Here is an 11,179-nt window from a genome sequence, read left to right as displayed (position 1 = left end):
GACAAGGGTGTCTCTGGTCTGCTGCTCATAGAAGGTTTCTCCCAGCACAACCATGGTTGCCAAATAAAAGATAGGATAGAAAAACGAAGAGAAAGGGAGGGGATAATTACCAGTACGCAATTGTCTCACAACTAAAAAGCACTGAGTTCGTTCTCCAAACTTATTTGCGCAGAGTCCTCGCAAGAACTTTCTGCAAGTTTTTAGTGAGAGGAATGATTACTCAAACCAAATCACTAATGCTCTAAGATATCCCACCGCCTTGCCACCAATTGTCACGATTCCCCTGACCGCTGTCACCAATGGGTCAGGATTCACACCGTGACCGTCACCCCTACGTCACGGATTGAGGTGACTTTAGGCCAACAGACGGCTATCACATGTGCAGGGGGGCTTATCTTAGTTATCCCTCCACTCCACGATGTGATGAAAAATCACACACAAGGCTATTGACCTCTTAGCTTACAGCAGGGGCTTATTCTAGGTATCCCACTGCTTTCAATATACCACAAACTGCAGGGATTTATGTATATCCCGCTTACAGTTCCACTTAACACTTGCAGTTCTCTGGCGCCCCCTTACTCTCAGGTCAGATTAGGTACTGCACCCTGGGTAATTAGTCGCCAGAAAGGCTGCCTGCTATGTACTGGCTATTGGGCACGCTGCAGCGACGCGATAACTACTCCCACTCAGGCAGGAACAATAATTATTAACCCCGCAGCCGCTTCAGCATCACCCAAAAGTCTGCACACTATCGGTATCACTGCCACCAGCTTCGATTAAACGGGTCCGAAGCTAACCCAACACAACAATAACAGTAGCGTATTTCACTTCAGAAGACTGGGTAAGTTTAGAGCATGGATGAACGAACTAATATATAATAGTATATTCCATTGAAATTAATTAGGCAGTGCTTTATCAAAAATATTTTATAAAGAAGTTACAAATGAGACAATTGCAGATATGTACAAGGGTAATTATAACATAAAGGGAATAAATGAGAAAAAGCAACACTTACATGTTCAAAGCATGACAGGCAACCAGGCTAGGGCAGTTTTTCCCATACGTCCCAGCTCATTTGGACGTGAGCAGGGCTCTTCCAGGACAAGACAAGAAATCAAGCAGCAAGTCACTCCTCAGAGCCTGCCAGACACTTAAAACATTAAGGCTGTGACATCACAGAAAGGCTGGCTTATCCAGACCCTCCTCTCTCTACATTCTGCCTAAACTTTAAACTATTCTCTCTAATTTCTATAACTTCACTACAAAACACGTCATAGTTCTAACAAACCCATCAATCATCTCGGGTTAACGTGAGCATTCTAATGAAATCAAATATGTCCTATCTGGGATACATATTTACAGAGAAAACCCTACTTCTTTACCAGACGGAGTTAGAAACCCGAGTTTCATGGGATGTGTAGATACACCGAGTGAGACTACGAATATATATTTTCATGTTCCTAGCTTAAATCGTTTGCCTAATATCTAACAAAAACTAAACAAAGAATCTTTCATGGATTCTTGAAGTTTCTACTTCCCTTATAGCTGAACAAGAGCTTACACAGGAAATGCCAGTTGTAAATTCCATGCGGCAATAAAACCTCCCTTCCCCCATACTCTCAGAGAAGGAAAGCCAGGAATTTGCAGCTACAAACTGTTACTCCAAGAAGGGGGCTTAGCCCATGCAGGCTAGCAAGAGAACTACTTATGATATTTCATACCATATCGTGACACAGGGGCAGTAATAGGGACACATACAGTAGCAGCGGCTCAGTATTGGGGTTTCAGGGGCATTATTAGGGACACATATGGCAGCAGCGGCTCAGTATTGGGGTATCAGGGGCAGTAATAGGGACACATACGCCAGCAGCGGCTCAGTATTGGGGTATCAGGGGCAGTAATATGGACACATACGGCAACAGCTGCTCAGTATTGGGGTATCAGGGGCAGTATTAGGGACACATACGGCAGCAGTGGCTCAGTATTGGGGTATCAGGGGCAGTAATAGGGACACATTCGGCAGCAGTGGCTCAGTATTGGGGTATCAGGGGCAGTATTAGGGACACATACGGCAGCAGTGGCTCAGTATTGAGGTATCAGGGGCAGTAATAGGGACACATACGGCAGCAGCTGCTCAGTATTGGGGTATCAGGGGCAGTAATAGGGACACATACGGCAGCAGCGGCTCAGTATTGGGGTATCAGGGGCAGTATTAGGGACACATACGCCATCAGCGGCTCAGTATTGGGATATCAGGGGCAGTAATAGGGACACATACGCCAGCAGCGCCTCAGTATTGGGGTATCAGGGGCAGTAATAGGGACACATACGCCAGCAGCGGCTCAGTATTGGGGTATCAGGTGTAGCAATAGGGACACATACGGCAGCAGCGGCTCAGTATTGGGGTATCAGGTGCAGTAATAGATACACATACGGCAGCAGCGGCTCAGTATTGGGGTATCAGTTGCAGTAATAGGGACACATACGCCAGCAGCGGCGGCTCAGTATTGGGGTATCAGGTGCAGTAATAGGGACACATACGCCAGCAATGGCTCAGTATTAGGGTATCAGGTGTAGCAATAGGGACACATACGGCAGCAGCGGCTCAGTATTGGGGTATCAGGTGCAGTAATAGGGACACATACGGCAGCAGTGGCTTAGTATTGGGGTGTCAGGGGCAGTAATAGGGACCCATACGGCAGCAGAGGTTTAGTATTGGTGTATCAGGGGCAGTAATAGGGACACATCCGCCAGCAGCGGCTCAGTATTGGGGTATCAGGGGCAGTAATAGGGACACATATGGCAACAGCTGCTCAGTATTGGGGTATCAGGGGCAGTAATAGGGACACATTTGGCAGCAGTGGCTCAGTATTGGGGTATCAGGTGTAGTAATAGGGACACATATGGCAGCAGGGGCTCAATATTGGGTTATCAGGTGCAGTAATAGGGACACATACGGCAGCAGCGGCTCAGTATTGGGTTATCAGGTGCAGTAATAGGGACACATACGGCAGCAGCGGCTCAGTATTGGGGTATCAGTTGCAGTAATAGGGACACATACGGCTGCAGCGGCTCAGTATTGGGGTATCAGGTGCAGTAATAGGGACACATACGGCAGAAGCGGCTCATTATTGGGGTATCAGGTGCAGTAATAGGGACACATACGGCAGCAGAGGCTCAGTATTGGGGTATCAGCAGGATGAGGAGTTTGTGCAGGTTGGGAGTAGATGGTAATGGCAGGGCTGCCACTAGAAATTTCGGGGCCCCATACTGGCAAAATTTTCGGGGCCCCCTTGAGACTCCGCCCAGGCTCCACCCCAGCCCCGCCTCCACCCCTCTAACTGTCCACAGTCCCACCGCTATCTCTTGGAAAATCTCCACTTCTCACCTATCACACATTGACAGTTCCCATCACCAGATCACACATATAGCCGGCAGCTTTTGTTTTGGCCAAAAGATTTTTTAAGCCGCCACCAGAACACGGTTGACACTTTTGGCCGGGCCCTACTCTGCTGTAACCTACTAAATATTTGTTAAAATATGCAATACAATTTATGTATATTTGTATTTATTTTTCAATTTTTAAAATGCCCTATAATACTACATACAAGGAACAAATACCACAGCACTATGACCAGATGACATATTACCACCACAGTGACCGAATAATATCAAATACAAGGAACAAATACCACAACACCATGGCCAGACCACATATTACCACCAATGACTGAATACTACAATACTGATAAGTAATAAAAAAAAAAACAACACAATACTATCACCATCAGTGCCATTATACACAGGAGATCTGTAATTAGTAAGCAGTGTCTGTGTACAGGTAATACAGTGATCACCGGTGACATTATACACAGGAGCTCTGTATATAGTATACAGTGTATAGTGTCAGTGTATAGTTAACACTGACTCACCAGTGACGTCTCTAGGTGAAGTCCTTCATCTTTCATCCAGCACAGACCGCCATCATTTCTTCCAGCCAGGACTCGTCTCTGCAGGAAATAACACAGTTATCTCGAGTTCCACTTGCAGAACACATTACTTAATTTTCACAGCCTCTACATTACACCACATAAAGAAGGTGACATAGTATCACTCTGCACAGTAACGGGACCTCCCCCCATTTAAAACAGTATACTCAAAAAATAAAATAAATACATCACTGCAATAATAATATCCCTTAATTAGCCCCTATGGTAATATTCGCCATCCTAGCCCCCGTGTGTCTCATTGCAGGCTCCAGCCATATGTTCTCCCATCCTGCCCTCATGAGTATCCATTCTGCCCCATATGATCTCCCCATCCTGCCCCATCTGTCTCCATCGTATCCATCCTGCCCCATCTGTCTCCAATCCTGCCCCATCTGTCTCTATTCTGCACCATCTGTTTCCAATCCTGCCCCATCTGTGTCCAGCACTCTGCCCCATCTGTTTCCAATCCTGCCCCATCTGTGTCCAGCACTCTGCCCCATCTGTGTCCAGCACTCTGCCCCATCTGTGTCCAATCCTGCCCCATCTGTGTCCAGCACTCTGCCCCATCTGTGTCCAATCCTGCCCCATCTGTGTCCAGCACTCTGCCCCATCTGTGTCCAGCACTCTGCCCCATCTGTGTCCAATCCTGCCCCATCTGTGTCCAGCACTCTGCCCCATCTGTGTCCAGCACTCTGCCCCATCTGTGTCCAATCCTGCCCCATCTGTGTCCAGCACTCTGCCCCATCTGTGTCCAGCACTCTGCCCCATCTGTGTCCAGCATATCTGCCCCATCTGTGTCCAGCACTCTGCCCCATCTGTGTCCAGCACTCTGCCCCATCTGTCTCCAATCCTGCCCCATCTGTCTCTATTCTGCCCCATCTGTGTCCAATCCTGCCCCATCTCTGTCCAGCACTCTGCCCCATCTGTGTCCAGCACTCTGCCCCATCTCTGTCCAGCACTCTGCCCCATCTGTGTCCAGCACTCTGCCCCATCTCTGTCCAGCACTCTGCCCCATCTCTGTCCAGCACTCTGCTCCATCTGTGTCCAGCACTCTGCCCCATCTCTGTCCAGCACTCTGCCCCATCTCTGTCCAGCACTCTGCCCCATCTCTGTCCAGCACTCTGCCCCATCTCTGTCCAGCACTCTGCCCCATCTCTGTCCAGCACTCTGCCCCATCTCTGTCCAGCTTTTTGCCCGTGTCCAGCGTTCTTTCCTGGGCCCCCGGATCGCCGCTGTCAAGAAAAAAAAAAAAAAGTAGTTCTTCTTACCTGGCCGCGCTCCTGCGGCGGGCGAAGTCTCCACGCAGCTGCAGCGTGCATGCACGCACGCTGCGGCTGACGTCAGCTCCTGCCAGCCTCAGATTGGCTGGCGGCGCCGCGGCTGTTAACTATTGACGTGCGGGCCCGCGCCCGCACGTCAATAGCTTTAAACAGCTGCAGCGTCGGCGGTAAGGGCCCGGTTCAGCCTGCGGCTGCCGGTAGGAGCCCGGTGAGCAGATAAGACGGGGCCCGATGCGGGCCCCCTCTGCTCACCGAGCCCCATACGCCAGTCACGGCCGTCATGCCCTGATGGCGGCTCTGGGTAATGGGGTTGGAATATGAGAAGTGAAATGTGTCTTTGTTGTAATCTCTGCAGCCGAGTCGTTGCTGGAAGAAGTTGTCATGTCGGTCTGGGCCAGATGGAAAAGACGGGAAAAGTGAACGACTCCATCAGAAAGGACATCAGCGGTAAGTCATTATCTGTAACTGTGCTGTGATCTCTTATATGTTCTGTAGGGCTGGTATCTACCACTGACCATATGACGGTAATATCCATGTTGGTCGTTATATAGAGATTATCTTCAGTAACAGCGCGGTCATCTGCTGAGGTTCTCCTCCACTATTGGGGTGTGTCACCGAGCTGTAATCAAGGTTACCTGGTTAGGGGCCCACTCAGAAGCTTCGCCCCCCCTGAACCAAAACCCTAGCTACGCCTCTGGGAATCCCCACATGTACTCAGGCTGTCTAGCAGCTGTAAATCATGCAGCTGCTTCGACAGAAACTAAATCTCCGAGCACTAACAAATACTCGGAGACCACCCGAGTAACGAGTTTTCTAGCTCATCACTACACAGGGCCCTTTTTTGGGTCACCAGTGCTTGTTACATATAGAAACCAATGGGAAATATAAGAATGTGACTGAGCCCTACTGCTGGCCATAGCATTGTCAGAGCCAGTAATTGTGCTGATGTGACGTCTGGGGCTACACACATCAGTCAGCAGCAGATCCCGGTAACATAGGCTGCATCAGCCACCGAGCTGGCGGTGACCGGGTGAGGACTGACAGCTACTAACACCAAGCATCGGAACACTGCAGAGCCCGGAGGACCGAGCCTGACTCCCGCCCGGGCCAGCCCGGTGCTGCTAACTACAAGTCTACTGTACTTCGCTTTTCTACCTCCAGTTTACGGGTTAACAGCTAAAGTTACTGCAGCAAAGAGCTGCATATAGCTCCGCCCACGTCAGAGCGCAGCCAATCCAGGGACAGCCGCGGTTGTCGAGCCCCTCCTAGTCCCAGCAAATATAAACGGAGCAAAGCATCGGTGGGCGGTGCATTCCCTCAGAGGGGCGGGGCTGAGCATCGACGTCAGACAAGGACGGCGGCAGTGCAGGTGGAAGGGGCCTGAGCTGTCAGCTTCTGATGACCCCAGAAACACCTTGATGACGTCAGTCAGGTAGGTGCGGGGCCGGGCTCGGCGGTGTCACCCGAGTTGTGCAGCCACTGGCGGAAACTCACACTGCAGAGTGACTGGAGTTTGAACGGTATGGCGCCCCCTGTGTGTGGTTTGGAGGGGTGTTCTGTCACCTGCTGGAAGCAGACATCTGTGTAATGAAAGGTGGTCGTGTCCTGGGCTAGCGGCAGCCCACCAGCTGTGGGGGAGCACAACTATCTCCAGGCCACTGCCCTGGCCACATGATTCCCTCCGCAGATTACCCGGCACTCTACCCGTGCTGGGCCACCTCTGGGAGGCAGACTGCCAATGCCAGCCATCACCCTGTGCTGCAGGCTGTGCTGGGCATGGGGCAAAGTGTGGTGGCATAGGGCTGGAGCGCCTGCTGGCCGGGCTCATAAGGGGCTCTGCCCCCCAGTGATATCAGCAGATTACCCGGCACCTCTGGGAGGCAGACTGCCAATGCCAGCCATCACCCTGTGCTGCAGGCTGTGCTGGGCATGGGGCAAAGTGTGGTGGCATAGGGCTGGAGGGCCTGCTGGCTGGGCCCATAAGGGGCTCTGCCCCCCAGTGATATCAGCAGATTACCCGGCACCTCTGGGAGGCAGACTGCTAATGCCAGCCATCACCCTGTCCTCTGCTCCTCTCCTGTGCTGGGCATGGGGCAAAGTGTGGTGGCATAGGGCTGGAGCGCCTGCTGGCCGGGCTCATAAGGGGCTCTGCCCCCCAGTGATATCAGCAGATTACCCGGCACCTCTGGGAGGCAGACTGCTAATGCCAGCCATCACCCTGTCCTCTGCTCCTCTCCTGTGCTGGGCATGGGGCAAAGTGTGGTGGCATAGGGCTGGAGCGCCTGCTGGCCGGGCTCATAAGGGGCTCTGCCCCCCAGTGATATCAGCAGATTACCCGGCACCTCTGGGAGGCAGACTGCTAATGCCAGCCATCACCCTGTCCTCTGCTCCTCTCCTGTGCTGTGCTGGGCATGGGGCAAAGTGTGGTGGCATAGGGCTGGAGCGCCTGCTGGCTGGGCCCATAAGGGGCTCTGCCCCCCAGTGATATCAGCAGATTACCCGGCACCTCTGGGAGGCAGACTGCTAATGCCAGCCATCACCCTGTCCTCTGCTCCTCTCCTGTGCTGGGCATGGGGCAAAGTGTGGTGGCATAGGGCTGGAGCGCCTGCTGGCTGGGCCCATAAGGGGCTCTGCCCCCCAGTGATATCAGCAGATTACCCGGCACCTCTGGGAGGCAGACTGCTAATGCCAGCCATCACCCTGTCCTCTGCTCCTCTCCTGTGGTGGGCATGGGGCAAAGTGTGGTGGCATAGGGCTGGAGCGCCTGCTGGCTGGGCCCATAAGGGGCTCTGCTCCCCAGTGATATCAGCAGATTACCCGGCACCTCTGGGAGGCAGACTGCCAATCCCAGCCATCACCCTGTCCTCTTAGGCTACTTTCACACTAGCGTTTTTTGCAATGTGTCGTTTATGGGAAAAAACGCATCCTGCAAAGTTGTTTGCAGGGTGTTTTTGCCCCATAGATTAACATTAGTGACGCATTGCCACACGTCGCGACGGTTGCGCCGTGCTGTGGCGGACCGCCGGGAGCAAAAAAATGCTACATGTAACGTTTTTTGCTGCCGACGGACTGCTTTTTTCCGATTGCGCATGCGCGGCTGGAACTCCTCCCCCACCTCCCTGCACCTCACAATGGGGCAGTGGATGCGATGAAAATCTGCATCCGCTGCACCCGTTGTGCGGCGCAAACAACGCTAGCGTCGGTAGCCTCGGCCCGACACACTGCGACGGGCCGAGCCTGACGCTAGTGTGAAAGTAGCCTTTGTGGTAATATCCAAACCTCGTGTTTCCACTAAACATCACAAAACAATACAGCTACGTTCCCACACGAGTCGGCGCCCCCAGGCTGCACCTTTCTCTGTTAAATTGCAGCCAAATTAAAAGCAAAGGGACCTGGACCACCAGATGGAGATGTAAACACATGGTCTTACTGATCAATGGAATGCACTGGGCTGCCCTCTTCTCCCAAGGAATTGTACAGGGGGAGCACTTGTTCTTGTAAGGGTATGTGCACACGTCAGGATTTCTTGCAGAAATTTCCTGAAGAAAACCGGAAATTTTCTGCAAGAAATCCGCATTTTTTTTTTGTTTTTGTTTTTTTTTTTTTCGCTTTTTTTAGCATTTTGCAAGCGAAATTAGCTTGCAGAATGCTAAAGTTTTCCAAGCGATCTGTAGCATCGCTTGGAAAACTGACTGACAGGTTAGTCACACTTGTCAAACATGGTGTTTGACAAGTGTGACCAACTTTTTACTATAGATGCGGCCTATGCAGCATCAATAGTAAAAGATAGAATGTTTAAAAATAATAAAAAAAATAAAAAAATGGTTACTTGCCTACAGACAGCCGATGTCCTCAGCGGCGTCCATTCTTATAGATGGTGTGTGTGTGTGGGCAGGACCTTCGCTGACGTCGCGGTCACGTGACCAATCACAGGACTGTGACGTCATCGCAGGTCCTTCACACAGAGCATCTACAGGAACAGAAGTGGCAGCGTGCAGTGCAGAGAGGCGGGAAGACACCGGGGCCATCAGAGGGTAAGTAAGTGACTATTTTTTTTATTTTAATTCTTTTTTTTTTTTTTTTTTTTTTTTTTACTAATTATATGATACCCAGTCCGTGGAGGAGTCTCCTCTCCTTTACCCTGGGTACCAACCGCACATAATCTGCTTACTTCCCACATGGTGGGCACAGCCCCATGCGGAAAGTAAGCAGATCAATGCATTCCTAGGTGTGCGGAATCACCACAATTCTGCATTTTTAACCCCTTTACCCCCAAGGGTGGTTTGCACGTTATAGACCGGGTCAATTTTTACAATTCTGACCACTGTCCCTTTATGAGGTTATAACTCTGGAACGCTTCAACGGATCCCGGTGATTCTGACATTGTTTTCTCGTGACATATTGTACTTCATGATAGTGGTAAAATTTCTTTGATATTACCTGCGTTTATTTGTGAAAAAAACGGAAATTTGGCGAAAATTTTGAAAATTTCGCAATTTTCCAACTTTGAATTTTTATGCAATTAAATCACAGAGATATGTCACACAAAATACTTAATAAGTAACATTTCCCACATGTCTACTTTACATCAGCACAATTTTGGAACCAAAAATTTTTTTGTTAGGGAGTTATAAGGGTTAAAAGTTGACCAGCAATTTCTCATTTTTACAACACCATTTTATTTTAGGGACCACATCTCATTTGAAGTCATTTTGAGGGGTCTATATGATAGAAAATACCCAAGTGTGACACCATTCTAAAAACTGCACCCCTCAAGGTTCTCAAAACCACATTCAAGAAGTTTATTAACCCTTCAGGTGCTTCACAGGAATTTTTGGAATGTTTAAATAAAAATTAACATTTAACTTTTTTTCACAAAAAATTTACTTCAGCTCCAATTTGTTTTATTTTGCCAAGGGTAACAGGAGAAAATGGACCCCAAAAGTTGTTGTACAATTTGTCCTGAGTACGCTGATACCCCATATGTGGGGGTTAACCACAGTTTGTGCGCATGGCAGAGCTCGGAAGGGAAGGAGCGCCATTTGACTTTTCAATGCAAAGTTGACTGGAATTGAGATGGGACGCCATGTTGCGTTTGGAGAGCCACTGATGTGCCTAAACATTGAAACCCCCCACAAGTGACACCATTTTGGAAAGTAGACCCCCTAAGGAACTTATCTAGAGGTGTGGTGAGCACTTTGACCCACCAAGTGCTTCACAGAAGTTTATAACGTAGAGCCGTGAAAATAAAAAATCATTTTTTTTCACAAACATTATCTTTTCGCCCCCAATTTTTTATTTTCCCAATGGTAAGAGAAGAAATTGGACCACAAAAGTTGTGGCACAATTTGTCCTGAGTACTCTGATACCCCATATGTGGGGGTAAACCATTGTTTGGGCGCATGGGAGAGCTCGGAAGGGAAGGAGCGCCGTTTGACCTTTCAATGCAAAATTGACAGGAATTGAGATTGGACGCCATGTTGCGTTTGGAGAGCCACTGATGTACCTAAACATTGAAACCCCCCACAAGTGACACCATTTTGGAAAGTAGACCCCCTAAGGAACTTATTTAGATGTGTTGTGAGAACTTTGACCCAATAAGAGCTTCACAGAAGTTTATAATGCAGAGCCGTAAAAATAAAACAAAATTTTTTTCCCACAAAAATAATTTTTTTAGCCCCCAGTTTTGTATTTTCCTGAGGGCAACAGGAGAAATTGGACCCCAAAAGTTGTTGTGCAATTTGTCCTGAGTGCGCTGATACCCTATATGTGGGGGAGAACCAGCGTTTGGGCGCATGGGAGGGCTCGGAAGGGAAGGAGAGCCATTTGGAATACAGACTTAGATGGAATGGTCTGCAGGCGTCACATTGTGTTTGCAGAGCCCCTAATGTACCTAAACAGTAGAAACCC

At 49.6% G+C, this 11,179-nt stretch overlaps 1 protein-coding gene across 3 annotated transcripts in view; it reads left to right on the top strand.

Annotated features, from left to right (window-relative positions):
- The first annotated feature begins 6,578 nt into the window (after positions 1–6,578).
- Positions 6,579–11,179, top strand: part of LOC138669913 (protein 4.1-like) — a 405,915-nt gene continuing 401,314 nt past the window's right edge. For all 3 annotated transcript variants that reach the window (XM_069756785.1, XM_069756784.1, XM_069756783.1), the window contains exon 1: positions 6,579–6,701. The gene's annotated coding sequence lies outside the window, so the exon portion shown is untranslated. The remainder of the gene's footprint in view (positions 6,702–11,179) is intronic.

Source organism: Ranitomeya imitator, chromosome 3 (genome assembly GCF_032444005.1).
Source record: "Ranitomeya imitator isolate aRanImi1 chromosome 3, aRanImi1.pri, whole genome shotgun sequence".
Lineage (NCBI taxonomy): Eukaryota > Metazoa > Chordata > Amphibia > Anura > Dendrobatidae > Ranitomeya > Ranitomeya imitator.
This window is presented reverse-complemented; position numbering and strand designations above follow the sequence as displayed.